The sequence below is a fragment of the Mauremys mutica genome, chromosome 6 (assembly GCF_020497125.1).
Source record: "Mauremys mutica isolate MM-2020 ecotype Southern chromosome 6, ASM2049712v1, whole genome shotgun sequence".
Lineage (NCBI taxonomy): Eukaryota > Metazoa > Chordata > Testudines > Geoemydidae > Mauremys > Mauremys mutica.
In genome coordinates, this window is record NC_059077.1 from 72294615 (window position 1) to 72319789 (window position 25175).

General features: G+C 39.7%; 1 protein-coding gene across 4 annotated transcripts in view; it reads left to right on the forward strand.

The window, feature by feature from the left end:
- PRR16 (proline rich 16) overlaps positions 1 to 25175 on the forward strand; it is a 228399-nt gene that overhangs the window by 69064 nt on the left and 134160 nt on the right. The window contains exons 1-2 of one of the 4 annotated variants that reach the window (XR_006580127.1): positions 8240 to 8373; positions 17073 to 17163. The exons of 2 other annotated variants lie outside the window; for them this stretch is intronic. The gene's annotated coding sequence lies outside the window, so the exon portion shown is untranslated. Of the gene's footprint in view, positions 1 to 8239; positions 8374 to 17072; positions 17164 to 25175 lie in introns of those variants that run through there. One more of the 4 variants, XR_006580128.1, reaches the window with a different exon arrangement.

Below are 25175 nucleotides of genomic sequence, written 5' to 3' on the forward strand. Positions count from 1 at the left end.
TTTAGACAAAGATTTTTCCAGATGGAGAAAAAGTAGGTCTCTCTCTCTCTCTCTCTCTCTCTCTCGCTCTCTCTCAACAGAAATGTTAAAATCCATATTTGGAAATTAGATGCTTGGAGCTCATATTGGTATTAAGACTATACACAGCTTGTAGTACGCAAGCGAAGTAGTTGATTTTACAAGATGGGACACAGTACATGCCTTGTATCAGTGTATAGCCATTTGTGTTTAACAGTGGCCTCATCCTGCCCACGTGTCCACTGTATTTAGTAGAGTAGCTATGTTCTCAGGGAAAAGAAAACTTAGATGTAAAGGAACACTTGAATGGGAATTATAAGAGATTTGCACATATTAGATGACATTCTGGCCCCATTGAAATCAGTGGCAAAACTTCCAGTGACTTCATTGGGATAGGCTCTCACTCATTATGGTTGCTTCAATTTGGCACTCATAAAATTGTCACTCTGTATCTGTATCACTGCAAAGAGAAAATGACAAGTCGGGTCTCTTTTTATGGTTTAAACTTGGAAGTTATGCCATGCAAATCCTCATGTTTTTAGCCAATTAGTATGGGAATACCTTATTTTTTCTTAATCGTATGTACTGTTTTGTCCTGGTTCTATGATTACCCCTTGCATGACAATGATATATGTATTTAGTTTCTGTTCTTACTGATATTATAATGGGAATATTTTGCAGTTATATCCACGTCCCACTCAACTATGGAATTTAACAGATACAGGTCACTCTGTTTATTAATGACAGGCTACGGTTATTATTTCTGCTCTGTATCTATCATTTCTCCTAATGATGCCTAACCTGAACAGGAAAATTATTTGGTCTCATCTGCCCCAGAACTGCATTTATGACAGATGCTGGCTATTGCACCAGACTGTGGTCCTAATCCAGAAAACCCTTCAGCATGCGCTTAACTTTAAGCATGTAAGTAGTCACATTGGCTTCAATGAGACTACTAATGTGCTTAAATTTAAGAATGTGTTTTGCTGTAAGCTAAGACAGAATCTAATGTAAAATCTAGCCTATTTTAACACTTTGGTTATTCAAAGACATATTTCTTCCCATATCACTTACATATTCATGCAAAGATTTGCTGTCCTCTTCCCTAGCAATTTGTTTGCTAATCATTTAAAATGTACCATTTATAGGCAGAAGCTTCTTTTCAGATACCAAAAGAAACATTACTGTTAAAGGAATTTTGCATAGGAAAGAAATAAATTAAATATTCAAATATCGCAGACAATATATTTTGTGTAGGATGTGTTCCTTTTTATTCCCTCACATCACTGTGTTGTATTTGTGGAGTGACTTTAACTTCCTTGGATAGGTTGTCTAGCCATGAGAAGACACATGAAAGTCTTTTATTGAGCGTGGGCAAAGACTCTGAAGTAGTTGACTGCAAGAGACTACTGCATTTAAAGTATCACAGACTTCTGTTTTTCTTTACCCCATAATTCTTTCACATGGTAGACTATTTATTTCAAAGGCATTAGCTGACCAAGTGGTTGATACAGAATGCTTCATTCAGATCATGCCACAGTGTCACGTACTTTTGGAAAAGTTCCATCTCTGGAGAAGAGCAAGCACAGTTTTATTTAAAGAAACTGATTCCACCACTTATTTAGGGAAAAGCCATTCAAACTATTTGTGGAGACAAACCTCCATTAGTGAAAGTAGCTCTTTATTATGGAGGACTGAAAAAGCATTTCTTATAGGGTCTGTCCTCTCAGATGCCTTTGCAAAACATGAACGGATTAATCTGAGTTTTCTGGAACTTGAAGATAAAATAAAAGACTGTGAGGCTGAATTAACACATCGTTTTAGTTTGGATGATAAATGTGACTCACATGTTGGCAGGTTTTTTTGCAGTGTTGTTGTAGCCATGTTGGTCCCAGGATATGAGAGACAAGGTAGATGAGGTAATATATTTTATTGGCAGCTTGGCATTTAATACTCTTGTCGTCAGTCTCTCCAAATTCGTTATTTTTAGCTAGATATAGATTCTTTTATTTTCCTCCCAAGGCAATAAACCAAGGAGATTTTAGCAAGATTGGCTGAAGGCTATACTGCATTCTCATTAATCCCCACAGTTAACATGAAAGGAGATATTTTTTCCTATATAAATCTAACTGTCTTCTGAGTTTTATTAAACAAACAAAAAACCACCCCTCTACTCTCCACAATTAATTCAAAGCTTTTTCCCAATTAAAGGATTTTTGAACCCTTAGTAGGGGAAATAACTTAATAAACCTCTCTGGTTGGAGTAAGTTCTCTGCAACTGACAGCTCAAAGACGGTCGAGCAAAGGCTCCTTTGGGTTTGGAGAAACACTCTTTAAGCTGTTGGTGCCACCTTTGCCTTAATCAAAATATACGATCAACCCTTTATTGGGGGATCTCTTCCCCATTCATCTGAGGCCTTGTAATCACAAAGTTTATAAACCAGTTTAGTTAAACAGGCACAAATGTCTGTGTGAACACTCTTATTTCAGTTTGAGAGGCTTATTTCAGGGTGGCTTAAACAGATTCCTTATAAATGTAAGATACACTGAAATAAACCTGTTTACACAGAGGTTTGTACTGGCTTATGTAAAGCAGTTTAAAATCACAACTTAAATTAATGAAACTTTCTCAGGTAGTCAAGCAACTACAGCTCATACTACTTTAATACAAGCACATGGAATGGATTCTGAATGCAGTAGCTCTTATCATACCGTTTCCAACTGAATATCAGACAGTAAGGTACCTGTCTAAAATTTTAGCCTGTTGCTTTAATCCTGCCCTCTTTTTTGGTTAAACTAGTTCAGACTGGCCATGTCCTTGGCTTCCACTCATGCATGTTGTGCTTTGGAGGATAGGATTATAGTTCAAAATGATCTGGACAAACTGGAGAAATGGTCTGAAGTAAATAGAACAATCAGTTGCACACATACAAAATGGGGAATTGACTGCCTGGGAAAGAGTATTGCGGAAAGGAATCTGGGGGGTCATAGTGGACCACAAGCTAAATATGAGTCAATAGTGTAACACTGTTGGGAAAAAAAAGCAAACATTATTCTGGGATGTATTAGCAGGAGTGTTGTAAGCAAGATGCGAGAAGTAATTCTTCCGCTCTATTCCATGCTGATTAGGCCTCAACTGGAGTATTGTGTCCAGTTCTGGGCACCACATTTCAGGAAAGATGTGGACAAATTGGAGAAAGTCCAGAGAAGAGCAACAAAAACGATTAAACATGACCTATGAGGGAAGATTGAAAAAAATGGGGTTGTTTAGTCTGGAAAAGGGAAGACTGAGAGGGGACATAACAGTTTTCAAGTTCATGAAAGGTTGCTACAAGATGGAGGGAGAAAAATTGTTGTTCTTAACCTCTGAAGATAGGACAAGAAGCAATGGGCTTAAATTGAAGCAAAGGAGGTTTAGGTTGGACATTAGGAAAAACTTCCTGTCAGGGTGGTTAAGCACTGGAATAAATTGCCTAGGGAGGTTGTGGAATCTCCATCATTGGGGATTTTTAAGAGCAGGTTAGACAAACATCTGTCAGGGATGGTCTAGATAATACTTAGTCCTGCCATGAGTGTAGGGGACTGGACTAGATGACCTCTCGAGGTCCCTTCCAGTCCTGTGATTCTACAATGTCAGCAGCTGGCTGCACACTCTGGCCCTCCAGCTCTGGGAGACCTCCTGCCCCCAAGCTTTGGTGGTTCCCCTGGAGGTGGAGAAGGTTTGGTGGAGTTGAATGTCTATACTGCCCTATAGGTTCTTCACAGATTTGGTGTGGGAAGAAATGTCCTCAAATGGGTTCAGATTTTATGAACTTTTCCTACAGCAAGTGTAATATTCAGATAATTTGTACTCTAATAATTTTACTGCAGAGAGGGTGACAAGGCAGGTATGTCTTTCTCCCTTATTCTTTGTTCTGTTTTATAAAACTAAAGGCTCTCTTCAGAGTTCATTCTGGGCATTCAGGTGGATGGAGTTACTGGTGATATACTTGTATTATGTCTGCTCACAAATATTAAACCTAAATTTAATCTCCTCAGTAAATTACCCGGTAAAATTTCAGGTTTTAAAATGAGTTTTGATAAATTAGCAGTATTAGCTGGATCTTTGTGTCCAAGCAGTCATTTGCTCCTTTGCTGTATACTCTTGTAACTTTTATCCACCTTTTATTAAAATCAAAGCTGGTTATTGAGATGGTTCCTCCTCCCTCTCTCAAGTAGATATGCTTAACATAATTAAAATGACAATATTCCCTAAAGTACTTTATTTACTATGAGTACTCCCCCTCATTCTATCCAAGATGGAGGTATTTGGCTTGGAGGGCTTGTTTTCTCACTTCATCTGGCATGGTGGATGCCCACACATGTGCCTATACAATTTTAAGAGGTCTAAAATGAAGGCAGCCCTTATATTTCTCTGTGTCAAACACTATAATATTTTATGTCAAGTTAGTTTCATGAAAGACTAGCTGAGTGAGATGGGAGATTACATTTCACTATACATTGAAGAGGGGTTGGCTTCTCTAGGCCTGATTATTTCATTGTCTTTCTTACTAGACACACATATACTCAAACAAATAATCTCTTATCTTTTAATCAGGATCCTTATATGCACTTGAAGATGTAATTTGATGGCTGAGACTTTGGATTTCTCACCTGCTTATATTAATTGTACATTTCCTCCAACCTGGCTAGCCCTATTTTTGAATCCTGGAGGGATTAAATATATTAACAGTTATTTTACTATGTATTTGCATTCGTAGAGGGACGTTCAGTGTATCTCTAATCTTCCCTGTGCTAATTTTGTTGCTTTTTCAGAGCTTTAATATTTTTTCAAAATTCTGTTGAACTAAAAACTTCAGTGGAAGTAATCTTCAGTATGACTGGTCTGATTAGACTTTATCTCCTATATAAACAATTATATATTTCTCTTTATGCCTCAGAGGGAGTGAATCAGAAATACCTGGGAGATATCATGCAGAGAACAAATTACTGGTGGCGTAGGGTGTAAGGTCTCATTGAATAATCATGAAATTCCTGACACAACAGATACACAGGGATTTCAATATAAAATAGCTGATAGATTATATATCACACCACCTTGCCATACTTAGGCCCCAATTCTGTGTTGTGATGTGCACAGGTGGACAGCTCCACTCACCTGGAGATCCACTGCAGTCAATAAGGTTCTGCATATGCACAGCAGTCCACCAACATATATCACAGTGTAAGAATGAGGCCTAGGGATGTTATGGGATCTAGTCCATTCTGTTCCATGTGCAAGGAGGCCTTCACTGACCAAAAACACTGGTGGAGATGAAAGACTTTTTCATGAGGCAAGGAGGCCTTGCCTGAACTGTCTTCTACAGAAGACAAAAAAAATCCTGAGTCTAGTGTGGGAGATTTTTTGTCGTTTAGTTGTGAAATAGTGGTGGTATTTTCCTTTTGAAATCTCTTAGGAGAACACAGTAAATGATACTGGAGGGACAGGAGGATTGGAGAGTGTTAATAGGGAATAAAAGGCTGGCCTTCATAGATCTGCAGATAAATGAAGTGGGTATATGTGGAAATTTATATTTTTGTTCGGTTCATTTAATTTGTGGGACTAGGGGGATAGATGTGGGGGAAATTAAATGTTGATGCTTCAGTGTTGGTTTGCTGTGGCTGTCACTGTGAATCAATAAAATTTACTTGAAGGAAAAAAGATAATTCTGATGGCAAGGAGCCCTGGGCTTCTTTGTAAATCACAGTATCTCAGGAACTAAAGCAATCTTCAACTGTATACTTTTTGTTCTGTTTTTTACAGATGTGAGCTCTCTTAAAGTAACTGGCTTATGGCTTCACTTCTCTCACGCAGTCACACATATTCTTTTTCTGTTTGTTGTTGTGAGACTCTCAGGATTTTTTCCACTTGTATCTGTGTTGCAAAGAGGATTTCCAAGATTCTGGTGACCATGGGAATCCTATTCCATAGTCCTGTCTGTGCTCTCATGGGTCATGCTGCTGTTTTCCAGTGCGATTCTGACCGTTTCAAAGTAGACCTCTTCTTCCCCCCGTCCCCCAGAATAGCAGCTTCTTCTCTTTGAAATTAATACAACAATTTACATTTCATATTCTTGAGCAGACAAGGACATCAAAAGTTTTCCTTTTCCAATAGCCTTCCAATGGAGCCATGCTGTCAGGGAGCTGGGGGAGTATTGGATTGGGAGAAGGGAGGACTTGTTCTCTCATTTTAAATGGAGTGGCAGATTCCTGTACAAGCACAGGATCTAAAATAGAGGGAGTCTTTTTGGTTTGTTGTGTTACTTTATGTTTGTACATGTTATTTCTTGATTTTTGTAAGGCTTTTGTCACATTCCCTCCTGACATTTTTATAACCTAGGGAAATGTGGTCTAGATGAAATTATTATAAGGTGGTTGCACAACTGGTTGAAAGATGTTCTCAAAACTAGTTATCAGTGGTTCACTGTCAAACTGGGAAGCTGTATATAGTTGGGTCCTGCAGGTGTCAGTCCTGGGTCTCGTACTATTTTATATTTTCATTAATGACATGGATAATGGAGAGGAGAGCAAGCTTATAAAATCTGTGAATGACACGGGTTGCAAGGACTTGGGAGGACAGAATTAATAGTCAAATTGACCGGAGACATATTGGAGAATTGGTCTGAATTCAACACGATGAAATTTAATAACGATAAGTGTGAAATACTTCACTTAGGAAGGAAAAATCAAATGCACAACTACAAAATGGGGAATAACTGGCTAGATGATAATACTCCTGAAAGAATCTAGTGGTTATAGTGGATTACAAATTGAATACGAGTTAACAAGGCTTCCAATGGAGGTTGTGGAATCCATTTCATTGAAGGTTTTTAAGAACAGGTTGGACTGGTCCAGGTATACTTGAGTCTGCCTCAGCTCAGGGGGCTGGACTGGCTGACCTCTCGAGGCCCCCCCCCCCCCCCGGCAGCCCTATATGTCTGTGATTCAGTGTTAGCTGCATTTCATATGGGATTTGCTGTGGTTAGCCTTCCCAGACCTGATTATCCAATTGCCTTTCTTGCCAAATATGCAAATCCCTAAGCATATCAAATCAACACTTTTAGCCAGGGCTCTTATGTGAACTTGAATATGCCCCATAGCAATGGGGAGACATGGGGCTCCTGTGGATCTCCCAGGCTTGGGTGTGAGCCCTGGACCCGCATCTCTGTGTGTAGCCTGCTTTTAGAGTGGTATATCTATGTTGTTTAACATGCAACTATAATTTGAATGTGATTCTTAATGCTGGGGGCAGAAGTGCCGACTGATTGTCCCAACAGATGAGAATGGTTGAGTGAAAAAGAGATAACGGGGTCTCAACTGGTCCAGAGAGACCCAAGGCCTCAGACGTAAACTTTGGAGTGGTTGTGGTGCTGCCACAGACAGCAGACATGTATATTGATATCTTAAGTGAAGATCACACACAATGTCTAAACAAATGTTTGATCTCTGGTTTCCAAAATCCTGTAACCAAAAACTAATTACACAAAGGATAGATTTTCACTGGCACTTTAACATAACCTAGGAGAACGAACAGACAGAGAAAGGAGGACTGCAGCAACTGACGAGGACAGCATAAAATGAGCTCTTTGACCTTACTGCTTAGATATTAATGTGCTACAGAAAAACATACAATAGGTGGACATTAGAGATGCCGGCGTATGAAAGACATCCATTAACAATTTCCAGAAATTAAAAAGCTTTTAGGAAAGATTTCCAAAGGCACAAATGGGAGTTAGGCTTCAATTTCCATGGACTTTCAATGGGAGCACGGAGGCCTAACTGCCGTTTGTGCCTTTGGAAATTTCCACCTTCTTTTTTTGCTTATTTGAGTTGAAAATGAAACATCCACCTTTCAAGGGAAATTTGAAGCTGAGAATCAGGTAGAAGAAAGGATGCTAGAGCATTTGTGAAAGCCTCTAATTAGAGAAACAAAGAGTAAAGCAGTTGTTTAGTGGAAAGGTACAAAGGAATAAAGCATATTTTGACAGAAATCCCAACATTTTAAGCCTTCCACAGCTGTTTCAAATTATATGTAGTATCATTGGCTTGAGTTCTATATGTAGAATCTCCTGAAAACTATATTGTTATCCTCATCAAAGCTCCGCTGGAAAAAAAAATATAAACTATTATTGAGCTATTATTGCATTCTTCTCCATGTCAAAAGTGCCTCTTTCTGTGCAGTGAACCACCCACCTGGAAATTGGTAAAAAAGCAGGAGGACCCTTCTGAAAACCAGATGCTGCATCTGAGATTAGCTGTTCTGGGAAAATAAATGACGAAGAAGAATATTGTAACCAGGGGTGGCTCCAGGCCAAGGTAATTGCTAGCCTCTGTTTGCCGGAACGGGCAGCAGGGGACTGATGACTTGATGATTAACTGTTCTGTTCATTCCCTCTAAAGCACCTACCTTTGGCCATTGTTGGAAGACGATATACTGGGCTAGATGGATCATTGGTCTGACCCAATATGGAGATTCTTATGTTCTTATAAATACAGTATGAAATATATGATATGTAACTGATATATTAATCAAATTGTTTAGTTTCTGGAAATCTCCATAAACTACTAAACAAAAAGTCATAGCTGTGTAACAAAATCATCGGTAGCAAATTGATACATTGTGGAGTACAAAATATACATCAATAATAATATATATATATATATATATAGAGAGAGAGAGAGAGAGAGAGAGAGAGAGAGAGAGCCATCTCTACCATCAGCAGCAAATACACACCAGTGGGAAAAGATTCTGTCTTGGAATTCTATTAATAAATTCTTTAAGTGCTACTGTTATGGTCCTGCTGTCCCTAGAGCTCCTTGATCGAATTGCTGCTTTGGATTATAGAATTTACATTTACTGTTGGGTGCACTTAAGTTTATTTTGTTTCTGGACATTGCCTGTTGTAGGGATCTACCACTTTTTAAGTATAAGGAATTATTGCTGAAATCTATAATGTCTCTAAAAACTGGAATGAGCTGTGCAAGCACACCCATTGTAATATGGCCTGATTTTCAAAGGTACTGAGCACCTACAGCTGTCATTGTCCTCAGTGGGATTTGTGGCTGTTCAACACTTCTGAAAACGAGGTCACTAATGTATGTTGAACAGGATTCCCTTTGTGATCACAGAGAATTTTGAGTGTTTTTCCGTAAAATTATGAAAGTTGCTGAGTCCCTGCAACTTCCTTTGTCTTCATAAAAGCCTATCAGGGACTCTTATTCATCTGGTGCTTCTGTCACCCAGCCAATGTCTCCTTTTCTCACAGAGCCATATTGGAGCCCTAAGAATTCTACTTTCTCAGTCACTTCTGTTGTAACTGAGAGGCTGAAAGTCTGACTGCTTCTGTAAATCACATTGGTTCCCCTTTAGTTACTGTTTACTGCTGCTCTTCTATTTTTCCTTTACAAATGCTACTTTGCCTGCCAAAATGAATTTATCATGCTTAGGGAAGATTCTTTGTATTTACCACGTCTTTATATACACAATATATTTTTCTTAAAAGTCAAGAGCTGGCATTATTCCCATCCTCCTCTCTCATGCTATTGAATTGCTTCTCCTGGATAATGTGATATTAGTAGTGACTAAAACTTTCAAACTTGGGTGTCTAAATTTAGGTTCCGACATCCATACTTAGAAACCAATTTTCAGAGGTGCCAAGTAACCCTATTAATTTGAGCTCCTGATACCCAGCAACTCTGAACACTAAGTCATTTTGCTCTGATATCAGAAAAAAGTGTTGATTTCTCCCCCCCCAAGGTTTTTTCAAGGTTGCTGAGAACCTGGAGCTCATATTAACTTCAAGGAGTTCTGGGATTTCTCTGGACCTCTGAAAATCAGCTTCTTTTTGGTTTCTAAATATGGATTTGGGAGCCTAACATTAGGCATGGATGTTTCAATATTTTTGGCCACAGCTGTTACACCAATAAAAAAATATAACATGTAGCCACTCTCACTGTCTAAGAGATAAGCAACTTGAGTTCAAACGGACTCTTCAGTGATGCAGTTCCCCTGCCCAGAGTCATAGAATCTCAGGGTTGGAAGGGACCTCAGGAGGTCATCTAGTCCAACCCCCTGCTCAAAGCAGGACCAAACCCAACTAAATCATCCCAGCCAGGGCTTTGTCAAGCCTGACCTTAAAAACCTCTAAGGAAGGAGATTCCACCACCTCCCTAGGTAACCCATTCCAGTTCTTCACCACCCTACTAGTGAAAAAGTTTTTCCTAATGTCCAACCTAAACCTCCCCCTCTGCAACTTGAGACCATTAACTCCTTGTTCTGTCATAAGTGAGTTACAGATGTGTGAGGGTTTAGTATGTATTGTTATGGTGTACAAAGGGAAGAATGAATAATGTGTTGTTTATTGCCCACGCATCCCTTCCAGGATTTCCCAAACATCAAATTTGCCAACTTTCTGTTTGTGGTTTTCTGATCCAGGCAGGAAACTCCCAAATGAAGGCTTTGTAGCTAACTATCAACAATCCTGTTCCTGCTGTATTGGGGAGTCTTATAACATACAATTCCGTGAATACACTGTAGATATTTAGTCTCTTGGCAACTGGAAGTGAGTAGGCAGTAGAACAGTGCAAATAATGGATGTTTTGCTAGATTAACTATTCTAAAAACTTGGGGAGAAATCTTTTGTTTGACCCAAAATGAAATGCTTAATTTAGTTTTTGGTTTTTTTAATAATTTAAAATTTGTATTAAAAAAGGACATTTCTAAATGAGAAGTCACTTCTAACTGAAAAATTGGAAAGTTTAATATTGAAAATGTTGTAACTTTTTTCGACAACAAGAACTGAATGAAACCAACACAAATTTACAAAATATTTTGGTGTTGCCCAATCTGTATTTTTTGTGAAGAAAGTTTCAGCCCCAAAAATTCACCTAGCCCTCCTAGTCAGTCTAGTCTAGTCACCGTGTGTATTTCCAGCTAAAATCTACATTAAACTGAATTGAAGGTCGAGTACATATGAGTAATTTAAAAGTAAAAACATTTCCCTTTGTGTCACTTATTCACGCGTAAGGGTCTAATGAGGCCAGGGCTAAGTTTATTTAACCTGGTCATTGATTTAGTCATTCATTAATATGTTGAAATAGCATAGCTGAGGTCAGTAAAGTAGTAATTTGTATAATAGCTTTCTGGATTCTTTTTAAGGAAAAGGAAGACTTAGGAGTTTGTTGCTTTTGTACTTAGACCTATGCAGACAGGATGCAAATAGTCTGTAAAATTGACTTCTAACAATAAGTAAATAATCAAATCAATCATTTCTGCAACTTCATTTTTTTTTTCATGTTGAAATGAATGTTATATTCTGTCTAAGACTACAGCTTCAATCAGCTGTGAGAAAGCTTACTTTGTCAGGCCCCTTGAGAATGCAGTAATGTATTCAGAGATGACTGTACCTCACTAAAGAACTTTTGTAAGGGCAGAATTAGGGCAAACACACAGGAAAAAGGCACAACCTGGACAATGTCTTTATGTTCCCAGACAATTGTTCTGCTCATAAAATTCCACCTCTTATGTTCAGAGCTATTAGAATCTGTGGCAGACACAGTGATCTTAAATTCTGTAGTGCCCATCTTTAAAAAAGGGAAGGAGGAGGATCCGGGGAACTACAGGCCAGTCAGCCTCACCTCAGTCCCTGGAAAAATCCTGGAGCAGATTCTCAAGGAATCAATTTTGAAGCACTTAGAGGAGAGGAAAGTGATCAGGAACAGTCAGCATGGATTCACCAAGGGTTCACCATGGTTTCATGCCTGACTAACCTAATTGCCTTCTATGATGAGATAACTGGATCTGTGGATGAGGGGAAAGCAGTGGATGTGTTATTTCTTGACTTTAGCAAAGCTTTTGATACAGTCTACCACAGTATTCTTTCCAGCAAGTTAAAGAAATATGGGCTGGATGAATGGACTATAAGGTGGATAGAAAGCTGGCTAGATCGTTGGGCTCAACGGGTAGTGATCAATGGCTCCATGTCTAGTTGGCAGTCGATATCAAGCGGAGTGCCTCAAGGGTTGGTCCTGGGGCCGGTTTTGTTCAATATCTTCATTAATGATCTGGCGGATGGCCTAGATTGCACCCTGAGCAAATTTGCAGATGACACTAAACTGGGAGGAGTGGTAGAGATGCTGGAAGGTAGAGATAGGATACGGAGGGACCTAGACAAATTAGAGGATTGGGCCAAAAGAAATCTGATGTGGTTCAACAAGGACAAGTGCCAAGTCCTGCTCTTAGGATGGAAGAATCCCATGCACAGTTACAGACTAGGGACTGAATGGCTAGGCAGCAGTTCTGCAGAAAAGGACTTAGGGGTTACACTGGACGAGAAAAAAAAAGCTGGATACAAGTCAACATGTGTCCTTGTTGCCAAGAAGGCTAATGGCATTTTGGGCTGTATAAGTAGGAGCATTGCCAGCCTCTCTGCTATATACATTGGCCAAACTGGACAGTCTCTACGGAAAAGGATAAATGGACACAAATCAGATATTAGGAATGGCAATATACAAAAATCTGTAGGAGAACACTTCAACCTCCCTGGCCACACAATAGCAGATCTTAAGGTGGCCATCCTGCAGCAAAAAAACTTCAGGACCAGACTTCAGAGAGAAACTGCTGAGCTTCAGTTCATCTGCAAATTTGACACCATCAGCTCAGGATTAAACAAAGTCTGTGAATAGCTTGCCAACTACAAAACCAGTTTCTCCTCTCTTGGTTTTCACACCTCAGCTGCTAGAAGAGGGCCTCATCCTCCCTGATTGAACTAACCTCGTTATCTCCAGCCTGCTTCTTGCTTGCTTATATATACCTGCCCCTGGAAATTTCCACTACATGCATCCGACGAAGTGGGTATTCACCCACGAAAGCTCATGCTCCAGTGGAATAGGTTACCTAGGAAGGTGGTGGAATCTGTTTCCTTAGATGTTTTTAAGCTCAGGCTTGACAAAGCCCTGACTGGGATGATTTAGTTGGGGATTGGTCCTGCTTTGAGCAGGGGGTTGGACTAGATGACTTCCTGAGGTCCCTTCCAACACTGATATTCTATGATTCTGTGCTGAGCCAATGTAATCATTCTGAGAAAATAACAGTTTGGGATCATAACAAAATAAAACTCCTTGAAGCTTTTAAAATACCTGATCTATAACCAGATTCCAAGACAGTGTGCTTTCCTCTTTAATTCAAAACAAATACATGGAGTTTCCATACAAAGGGCTGTGAGATAAATTAAGGCACTGAGATGCAGATCAGTTAACTATGCCTGGAGGCTATGTTATACCTCTCTGCTGGACCACAGCCAAATGAAACATAATAGTAATGCGAGTAAAAGTCTGATATCCAGCTTCTGATATACTAAAAGATGTAGCACTGATATACAAGAGGTGATCTTGGGTTTCTGGAAACTCTTTATTAAAATTCAGCCACACAGTGGAGAAGAAGGTTGAAATGATTTATCTGCCTCTGTCAGAGTTCGCATCCTTTTGGGATACTGCTAAATAGTCCTTTCCAGAGATTAATTGTCTCTGTTGATCACCAAAGTACTTCCGAAGGTTGGTGGGTTTTTTTGTTTTTTTTTTGTAATGAAGAAGATTGTAGTAAACATCAAAAGATGTTTCTAAAGATTACCACGGAAAGGAAATTCTCACATCCCTTCAAGGTCTTTTTGTGAATCTACTGCTTTAAAATGTATCTTGCATAATGTACTACACTTTCAGTATACTCACTGAACCAAGGAGCTTTGCTGGTTTACACCAGGTTCTAGTCTAACTATGGTGGTGCCCATTACCTTGGTTATGATTAAGAGAAAGCATATTTGTACAAGGGGGAAAAGTAGATTCCCTGTACTCTCATACTTTTTCTCTGCATGTACTTGGTCTTTTTGAAATTAGAGTTTATCATAGATTAAGGGGAGAAATTTTGTGGGAGCACCTTGTTAAAATATTGTCAGCACAGGACTGGGAAGCAGAGCCAGAAACTCATGGCAGGAAAGGCTCACCACAAACAGGGCCGCCCAGTGGGGGGGGGGGGAGTGGGGCAATTTGCCCCAGGCCCTGCAGGGGCCCCCCTGAGAATATAGTATTTTATAGTATTGCAATTTTTTTTTATGGAAGGGACCCCCAAAATTGCTTTGCCTCAGGCCTCCTGAATCCTCTGGGCAGCCCTGACCACAAAACCCTCTTCCCACCTGTGAGCATTAATTTATCTGCGTCAGTTAGTTAACGAGTGATCAGACTTGTGACTAACACCTAAATGCTAAATACTTTAACACTCCAGAGATGCATCTTAGATGGACTTGAAATAACTTCCTCCAAATTTAGAGGGGGGAGAGAAATAAATAATGAAAGGGACTTCCTATGTGCAGTGTATATCCAGCATATTTCCTCTGTTTTTTGATACAGTATGTGGCAATTACTGCTAAAGTATTTTGAGATTGACTGTCTATAGAAAATGACTGGGGTGGGACCTAGTTATAGCACAATACTCCCCCAACACAGTTAAAGCATGGTCCAGTCTTGCTTTGTAGGCACGATAAACCTGCATTGTAATCATGTTCTCTTCAACCATGCGAAGTTGAACTCTGTAGCTCAATTCAGCGATGCCATTAAAACACAATTTGGCCTGTGTATGCTACAAGAATGAACCATGTTTTAACCATTCCAGGGGGCTATCATGTTGAAACAAGGTCCCTACATGCTGTAATCTTTATAGTGTAGATTAAACTTTTATCATAGCTTTGTTAAATTTTTGTTTCACTTGTCTGACAGTGTATAGATATCAAGTGATCATGTTCACTATTAGACACATCTTTATCTTTATATTTAAGATATTCTAGCACTAGAAAAGGTTCAGAAAAGGGCAACTAAAATGATTAGGGGTTTGGAGCAGGTCCCATACGAGGAAAGATTAAAGAGGCTAGGACTCTTCAGCTTGGAAAAGAGGAGACTAAGGGAGGATATGATAGAGGTATATAAAATCATGAGTGATGTTGAGAAAGTGGATAAGGAAAAGTTATTTACTTATTCCCATAATACAAGAACTAGGGGTCACCAAATGAAATTAATAGGCAGCAGGTTTAAAACAAATAAAAGGAAGTTCTTCTTCACGCAGCGCACAGTCAACTTGTGGAACTCCTTACCTGAAGAGGTTGTGAAGGCTAGGACTATAACAGTGTTTAAAAGGGAACTGGATAAATTCATGGTGGCTAAATCCATAAATGGCTATTAGCCAGGATGGGTAAAGAATGGTGTCCCTAGCCTCTGTTCGTCAGAGGATGGAGATGGATGGCAGGAGAGAGATCACTTGATCATTGCCTGTTAGGTTCACTCCCTCTGGGGCACCTGGCATTGGCCACTGTCGGTAGACAGATACTGGGCTAGATGGACCTTTGGTCTGACCCGGTACGGCCTTTCTTATGTTCTTATATGTTTTGCCAAATTACTGTTACTGCAGCTTTTGCTGTTTAATTTATGCAGCACTTCACAAACCATGTTTATTAATTGCAAACAAATTTTAAAGATGCTTCTGGTGACCATTGTACATTGACACCTTTTCTTAACTTGCACTTAATAACTTAAATTGTTTGCTCAAGCATCACTGTTGGAAATGAGAAGGAACCACATGTGTGTCCAGTGGCAGAATATAATTCTTAACGCTTGTTCCCCAAAAAGGCTGTATATGCAGTGGATGCAGGCTCGAGAGAACTCACATAGGGAGAGGCTGCAACTCCAGTGCACCACTGAGCAGCGATTCATGGAAGTTGTTTCCATGGCTGGACAGAATGGGTGATTGAAGATTGAGGAAGGGTTTTGGCCCTGTGTCAGCCCTGCATGTGTACACGTGTGTTGCATGCACGCGTGAACATGCAGTGGTATTAACTGCTATTACAGGTCACAGGTTCATCTTTACCCATGGTGTGTAAAGCTGGGTAGGCTGTATGGAAGGGAGGATGCAGTTTATCACGCTCCACAGTGATCACTTGTACAAGGTCAGCTTTCTTGGGCTTTGTTCCAGGGTCCTGAATTTGACCATGAGACTGCGTGTATGTGGTACCAAGTTTCAGTCTGCTAATATTTGACATGGCTGAGTTATTTTACAGCCACTATGCACTGATACCTCAATATATAGGGACAACATTATTTTAACGTTGCTCTCTCTGTGTCCTTTCCCCCAGTATATTATCCATGTTTAATGTAATGAGTGTTATAAAGAGGCTTTCTATTATTAGGAAACTTGATTTTTGGAAGAATTTCTTGCCTCTGTGCTGTCTTATGGATTCCCATATAAAGAATCTGTTCACTTCTGGAGATTGCTGTTAGGCCAGATATTTATAAAAGCTATATACTGAATAATCCAGCACTATAGTACTAATTTCAGTCAGATATAAAATAATCAGTCAATGATGAATAATCTGCCCAGAAACGGTGCACTGGTACTCTTTGTCAATTTAGAATACAAAAATGGACCATTTTAACCAGAACATTCAGAAAAATAAATCTTAAAAACATTGAATATACACAAGAAATACAATAAAATTGAGAGGATACATAAGAGACTGCTATCTCTGACTCTCTATATGGCTCTTTGAGCTTACAGCCTTCTCCCTTCCCCTTAGGTTTCTCTTGTAACTGCCTGATTTACCAAGGTATTGTGATCTTGCTATTAAAAAGAATTTTTTCTAATTTTAGATAAATAAGATATATGCAAATAGTAAAGGGTCTAACTTTATATTACATTCTATTTTTTTCCCCATGGTTTTTTAAAAAGCTTTATATAGCAACATGCAATCATCAGGTGAAATTACATTTACTGATTATTATTTGACAAGAAGTTCATGCCTTTAATTTCAGAAACTGACAGCTGACCTCAGGCCAAATAGTAAAACATTTCAGAGAACAAACTGCCAGATACACTACCTTTTTAAGGCCTTCAGCCTAGCTTCCAGTTAATATATTTTGGAAAATCTGAAATCAGTAAATTCTTTTTAAAAGGTTTCTGATTTTTTTTTTTTTAACAGAAGCTCCATAACCTACTCCTACCTCCTCACATGATGAAGCAGGGAAAGCAATGCTGCAGGCAACCTAGGATAGCAGGAAATATGTGAAAAGGTCAGCCTCCTCCTTCCCATGATGTTTTAAGTAATGTTCAACACCACACGTAATATCTTATGATCAATACAGTGTAAATAAACTGCTAATTAATTCAGTTACTGGATTTGAGCAAAGTTTTCACAATTTGAGGTTATCCGTTCCATCCCTTTTACAAAGACTTCAATTATATTGAGATCATATAGCATTTCATGTTGATAATATTACAAACCACAATGCTAATAATCAAAACATCAGTCATACAACATATCTTCAGTTCTGTATTTTTTTTCATAAAGCCATTGCTGGAAAGTCATACTAGGTGTAACAGTGATGCTGTCATCACATCATGCATATCCTAAAGTTGAAGAAAACGATAGAATACATAGACTTTAAAGTAAACATTTGGTGCAGTATTTTAAAATGAGTTATAGCTCAAGATTTCTTCAGCCATACAAGGTGTAAAGGGATTTCATAGTTAAATTAAGTACTTGAATTATTTACTAATCAGGATTATCTATAGGGATTATTTCATTTACAGTAGGGTCAGGAAATTACATTCTTCCTAATTTGGGCTTAAAAATGCCTAGGAAAAATCCACATTTAATGTCTGACATTTACATAGAAGATGTATAATTTCCTCTCAAAGGTTGATTTACAGAGCATGTAACTAATTCATAATTTGGAATGGTACTAGGATATACCATATGTGACTCTATGAAGGATCATTATTTTTAACAGATTTGAATTCTTGATGAGGTTAAAGCAAGCAGCCATCAAGGTCACTAATGTTTTTCAGTTCTGATTTTTTATTTTCCTCTAATAAAGCCGCCTTCTAAAAATTTCATGGGGAACATTTTTCCCTCCTGTGTAACAGGGATGTAGAAGTGGTATAGATTGATGCTCCTAGAACTGTGACTATGCAGTCCACATAGCTGTAAAGAGTTCCCCACCATCATCTCTCTAGAAAATGATGGATAATAAATTATTCCAGTTTCAGGAGAGCCACGGAAAATGCCAGTATCATTTAACTATTCATTGAGATGAAAACCCAATAAATCTTGAAGATTTCAAGCCGAAAAAAATTTGCTCCTGTGTGACATTTCAATTCTGAAGCTAGTAGTAGAGTTATAGTAAATCTGTATATTTATTTGTTAACCCTTCATCTCATCAGTTCAAGGATAGTATATTTTAAATGTAGTATTTCAGGGATATTAATATTGAATTACAGGACTTTTTAGGAAATTTGCCGGGCTGGCTTGAACGGATTCATTTTTCCTTCTCAAATATGGAATATGTTTACATCCCCAAGAAAGTAGTGGAGAATAATTCAGAAACTACTCAAATTCAATTTGTGACTCTTGAAAATATCATATTGTCTTTTCCTTTCTCTGCTCTGATCCATATTTCTAAGCACCCTTTCCATCTTTAGAACTCTAATTATGACTTCTACATTTTTAGTGCAAATCTTTGTTTCATTACTTTTTTAAAATTTCAATTTTTTCAGTAGACTTTTCAGAACTAAAGCCGCTTTACCTAATCATATCACTACACTCCACCTAAATTATCCTTCAACCTCCAGATCCACAATCTATAATCCATAGTTTCCAAAAATACCCAAAGGAAAGATTTAAAGATCTTGAAAGGAACTAGTGCTTGAATTGGGGGAAAGACGGTAAATGCTCCAGCTTTTTCCCATCTTCCCATTTTCTTTTCCAACTTTTTGTTTTTTGACTGGCAGCAATGAAAAGTAAAGATATAGCATAAGCACCTAAAATGTTTCTGTTCTCAAGCAAAACAATGAAAGGATTATGGTAGGGTTTAAGACCAAAATTGAACCTACTTTAAAGTTATTTAGCAGGTTTAATTGTACAGTTCTGTTGGCTTTACTGGAAGTTATATGGCCAAAATCCTAAATAATACCTTAATATTTGGGGTTGATCTTATTTTTCATGAGATAGCATTTCTGGAACTTGATTTCCATTGTTGTTCAAGATTACAAAATAAGGTTAAAAAAAATCTCCTGTAAATACAGAGATTTACTATGAATCATATATACATTACATAAGCATATATTTAGAAAATGTCTGTCTACATAGTATATTCTTTGTACACATTGTGTAACAACATCCAAAAGCAGTGGACTTGTGTAAGATGTTTTCAGCTACTTTCTTTTTTTATTACTCTATATTATGCTATTATCTTAGAATATTCAAAGTGAATAGAAAATGTCCTCCTTACTATTGTTTCCTATTTTTGACTAGTAAATTGGATCACACACCCTAATGGCTCATTCAGAGAGCTCTTACTGGTGCAACTGACATTTTTAAGGCTTCTTGCTTACTACTTTGTGTGCAAGAGCATCATCAACTACATCAGCACTGTTTAGGGAATAGTACTTGCTAGCTACCTCTTGCAGCAGAATTCATAAGGGAGCTGACACACTGTTTTGCCCACTCTAGTAAATAAAACTCGTGGTTATTGATGAGGTGCAGTAGGTATTTTTAGTCTGCTATGAAGAATGAGCAATAGCATCGTTTTAGAAAACAGATATTTATCAAGAGGTTTTTCCTGGGTGAGGCTTACCTAGTCCAGGTTAATACCCTGGGTTTGCTTACCCCTGTAGTGCCCCAAAGGTGGGAAACAAGGCATAGTAGTTTTTGATAGTGGCAGATTCTGTGTGCGCCTTTTGTTACGATGGAGGATATTTGCAGTTAGCATGTGCGGGGCTCAGGTCTTTTAAGATTATAACACTTTGTTAAGGTCAGTCAGATTTGAGGCTCAGGGGACCCAGTGTCAGAACTGAAAAGCCACAAGTCAGACCAACCTGCCTCCAGCCAAACTGTTTTATTTTCCAAATATTTCTTCCCTCACCAGTAACAGTTCTCTGAATGAGCTAGTAGGGAGTGTGCTCCAAACACAATGCCTTGGAATTTACAAGTGCTCACTTCATGTGGAAAGTCTGGGAGTGCAGGGAATTCAGAGCCTTAAGTGTATTTTGTTTTAGGGTATGTGTAATTTTTTTGGAGGGCTGATAGTATCTTCATTAGTAAGGGCATAAATTGAGAGTAAATTTGGAGAACTGGGGTGGGAGGTCGAATTTTGGGGCCTGTTAAACTTGACAGTGTCCCTTTTTAAACTACTTGAGAATATTTAATTAATAGTAGCTGCAATAAAAAAGTTAATAGAAATTACATAGCAGTTCCAAGTTTCACTTTGAAGCACAATGTTACGGCTGAATTATGCCTAAAATGGAGTGGTAGCCAAAGGCTTTCTAACCTTAGAAACACTAGCTATCAAATCTGTAAGCCAGAACTTCCAATTACTGCTGTTATATTCACAAAAGACTCTTTCAGAATGCAAGTGACATTATCCCACAGCAGCAGTATTTACTAACGTCTCATAATCACTGAATATAAGATACAGCTCATCAGCTTTGCTACCGTAGCAACAGCATAAAAAACAGATTAAATAATTGCCGTGTTCAGCTGTAGAAGAGGCAAAATGCATTCTGTGTGTCACAGAAGACCCCGTGGCAGGGGGAAGGTGTCTGCTGCCCTTGCATGACACAGCAACATGGGCGTTCTCTATATCAGCGGATCTAAAACTTTTCTGACTATTGACCCCTTTTGGAGACTGCTTTGTCGTGCGTACCCTAAGTTTCACCTTACTTAAAAAGTACTCGCTTACAAAATCAGACATAAAAATACAAAATTGGCACAGCACACTATTATTGAAAAATTGCTTACTTTCTCATGTTTACCATCTAATTATAAAATAAATAAATTTGAATATAATATTGTACTTACATTTCAGTGTATAGTGTATAGAGCAGTATAAACAAATATTTGTCTGTATGAAATTTTGTACTAACTTTGCTAGTGCTTTTTATGTAGCCTGTTGTAAAACTAGGCAAATATCTAGATGAGTTGATGTACCCCCAAGGGTACATGTACCCTGGTTGAGAACCCTATGTCCATAGAATGGAGAGGCATGAGTTTGGGGCAGGTGAATCTCCCATTGACCGCTGTATAGTGAGAGAGTTGCATTCGTGGTTCTCCTGCTGCTTTGTGCCTTGAAGTACCAAACACAATGAGACATTTGGCACAATGTGAGGCATCATGTTCAGGATATGGCAAAGATAGGGGACCTGGTGTCCAGGACAGGTTCTTCCATTCTGTTCAGGCTCAAGCATTTTGTAGCCATTTATAATACTTTTCAGAAAAAGTAAAAGGAAAATGTTACTAGTAACTTGGCAAATCTCTTTTGAAAGCAGAAGATGAAAAACATATACACTTTTGAAAATCTGGTACTTTAAATATTTAACAACTTGTACTATTCTTTAAATCAAACACCTCTTTCTCTACTTTTTCCATTAAAAAAAAAAGTCAGTATGAAGAAAGGTAGAATAGTCTGTGTTGGAAAGCTACCTCAGCCTCGGGCAACCAATAAGAATTGTGGAAAAAATAAAAGCAAGTACTATCCTTTCTCTGCCAATACAGAACGTTTTCATTCCCTTGAGATTTTACTTAATTTACATGAATTAGCTTTACAGCAGGTAAAGCAAAAGTAATATAAAGCTGCGCTTTCACTGCAGCTGAATTTTATTACTTTGGAGTATTTATAGAATGAGGTGCCTTCTGTGAATGTGCTGTCATTGCAGACATATCACAGGGGAAATTGAAAAAATTATTCACCTCTCATAATTTTATTCCATAGTGTCTGGGCAAGAGCAAAATATTAGCTGAATGGTTTTTAAGTATGACATGGGAGATTTTTCAGTTATAACTTACTAAATGCAATTAAATCAGTTGCATTTAATGCATTTGTGGCCCGACCTGTTCCAGGAGATTGAAATTGTATCTCCCTACAGCCCAGAGGATATTCACCTCTGGGGAAGGCAAGTCGGTGTCCACCTCTGGGTTTTACTTGCTAATGGGGAACTCCTAGGAGCAATAGTAGTGTAGGCTGCTGAAGAGATCCTGAGGCCTGGTCTACACTACACGTTTAAACCGGTTTTAGGAGCATTAAACCGATTTAACACCACACCCGTCCACACTAAGAGGCCCTTTATATCGATATAAAGGGCTCTTTAAATCGATTTCTGTACTCCTCCCTAACGAGAGGAGTAGCGCTAATATCGGAATTGCCATATCGGATTAGGGTTAGTGTGGCCGCAAATCGACGGTATTGGCCTCCGGGTGGTATCCCACAGTGCACCACTGACCGCTCTGGACAGCAATCAGAACTCGGATGCAGTGGCCAGGTAGACAGGAAAAGCCCCGCAAACTTTTGAATATTTCCTGTTTGCCCAGCGTGGAGCTCCGATCAGCACGGGTGGCGATGCAGTCCGAAATCAAAATCCAAAAAGAACTCCAGCATGGACCGTATGGATGTGATCGCTGTAAGGGCAGGCAAATCTGTTCTATCCGAGCTCCGATACAGAAGACGAAATGCCAAAGCATTTTTAAAAAATCTCCAGACAGACGCCATAGCAGGGACTCAGCGCACTGCTGCGTGATAAGCGTAACGGAAAGCCAAAGAATCAAATGGACGCTCATGGAGGGAGGGAGCGGGGACGGACTCAAGCTATCCCACAGTTCCTGCAGTCCCCGAAAAGCATTTGCATTCTTGGCTGAGCTCCAAATGCCTGTAGTGTCAAACACATTGTCCGCGGTGGTTCAGGGCTCATCAATTTACCCCACCCCCACCCCCAGAAGTAAAAGGGAAAAAAATCCTCTCTTGACTCTTTTAAATGTCACCCTATGTCTACTGAATGCTGCTGATAGACGTGATTCTGCAGTAGCGAGCTGCTGTATTCTCTCCCCCCCTCCTTGGTGGCTGATGGTGCAATATGGCTGATATCCATTGTCATCATCAGCCTTGTGGCAGAGGGTGCAGTGCAGTAGGACTGCACTCCCATCCTCATCATCAGCCTTGTGGCAGATTGTATAGTACAGAAGGACTGGTATCTGTCCTCATCATCAGCCCATAAGTAGACGGTCTGGTAACCGTCTTCATCATAGCAACAGGGGGCTGAGCTCCATCAGCCCCCACCCTTCATGTGTAAAGAAAAGATTCTGAACTGCCTGGACTATCATAGCAGGATGCTGGGCTCCTGTCCCCCACACTGCTTAATGTCCTGTCTGGACTACCATAGCAGCTGGAGGCTGCCTTCTTCCCCTTATTTTATCTCACTAACAAGTCACTGTTTCTTATTCCTGCATTCTTTATTACTTCATCACACAAGTGGGGGGACACTGCAATGGTGCCCAGGAAGGCTGGGGGAGGAGGGAATCAACAGGTGGAGTTGTTGCACGGGCACCCCCTGTGAATGGCATGCAGCTCATCATTCCTGGGGGATCTGACACAGAGCGGCTGTGCTCTCTGGTTCTCTGATACACTGGATCTCTAGTACACTTGCCCCATATTCTAGGCAGGACTGATTCTATTTTTTGATACCATAACGGAGGGATTGACTCAGGGAGTCATTCCCAATTTTGGCTTTTGCGCCCCCGGCCGATCTCAGCCAGGGGCACCTATGACAGCAGCAGAGGGTACAGCACAGAAGGACTGGTAACTGTCATCATTGCCAGTTTACAATGGCAAGGTAGACGGTACAGAATGGCTGGTAACCATCTCTGCTATCATGCAAAAGCAAGTGAATGCTGCTGTGTAGCGCTGCTGAATCGCCTCTGTCAGCGGCATCTAGTACACATACGGTGACAGTGACAAACGGCAAAACAGGCTGCACGGTTGCCATGCTATGGCGTCTGCCAGGGAAATCCAGGGAAAAAGGGCGCGAAATGATTGTCTGCTGTTGCTTTCCCGGAGGAAGGAGTGACTGACGACATTTACCCAGAACCACCCGCGGCAATGTTTTTTGCCCCATCAGGCACTGGGATCTCAACCCGGAATTCCAAGGGGCGAGGGAGACTCCGGGAACTATGGGATAGCTGCGGAATAGCTACCCACAGTGCAACGCTCCAGAAATCGACGCTAGCCTGGGACCATGGACGCACACCACGTATTTAATGTGCTTAGTGTGGCCGCGCGCACTCGATTTTATACAATCTGTTTTACAAAACCGGTTTATGTAAATTCGGAATAGTCCCATAGTGTAGACGTACCCATAGAGTCAGCATAAGCCCTGGCCATGCCTTTTTTCCAGCCAGTATGGGACACCTTTTTGGCTAGGCTTGTCCCCTGTGAAGAGGAATTTTGCAGCAGCTCTCTGCTGCCTCAGCTCGCCTTATTTCCTCAGACTTTCAGCTTTGCATACTCTCTTATTATATTCCAGTGGAAACTAGAACTGAATCTGATCCCTGGCTTTTAATGTATTCCTTCTGTTGTCATTGTTACTAAATAAATCTTATCATTCTTTTATAGAAATACAACATCCAAAAGTGGGAACGTACAATTTCAGATGTGGGGGAAAGGACGACATCTTACAAAATAAATAAATACTGAGAAATATGTATGTGATGGGATCCCCCCGGGGTACAGCCTGGGACTGTGGGACCGCTGTGCCAGCTTAACTTCCTCCAGCCTGGGCTGTCTCTCACAATGCCTTGCTAGTGATTAGCAGCAAGCCCCACCAGGTGCTGTGATCACTCAGCTCAACAGCCTGTGGAGCCCCACACCCAGCTAGATTGCATGAATGCTCCCAGAGCCACTCATGAATCACCCAGAGAAAGGCACCAGAGCCAAATCCTCCCAGCACTGTACCTCAGGAATATACACTGTCTTGCACTGCTCAAGATGGGCAATGCAAATTTATTAATTTGTTCACCACTTCAACAATGGAAAGTAGACATTCACCAGCCTTGTCAAACCTGAGGAGATTTGCCCCATACTTTATATAAACTCACTGGTAAAGAGAAACAATTTAACAAAATTATTGACTATAAAAAGTAGTTTAAGTGATAGGCAAAAAGTCAGTTAGTTACCAAATAAATATATAAGAAATAAAATATAGGCACACCGTCTGAACTCTCAACCCTATTAGACTGGGCAGCAACTAGATTAAGCAG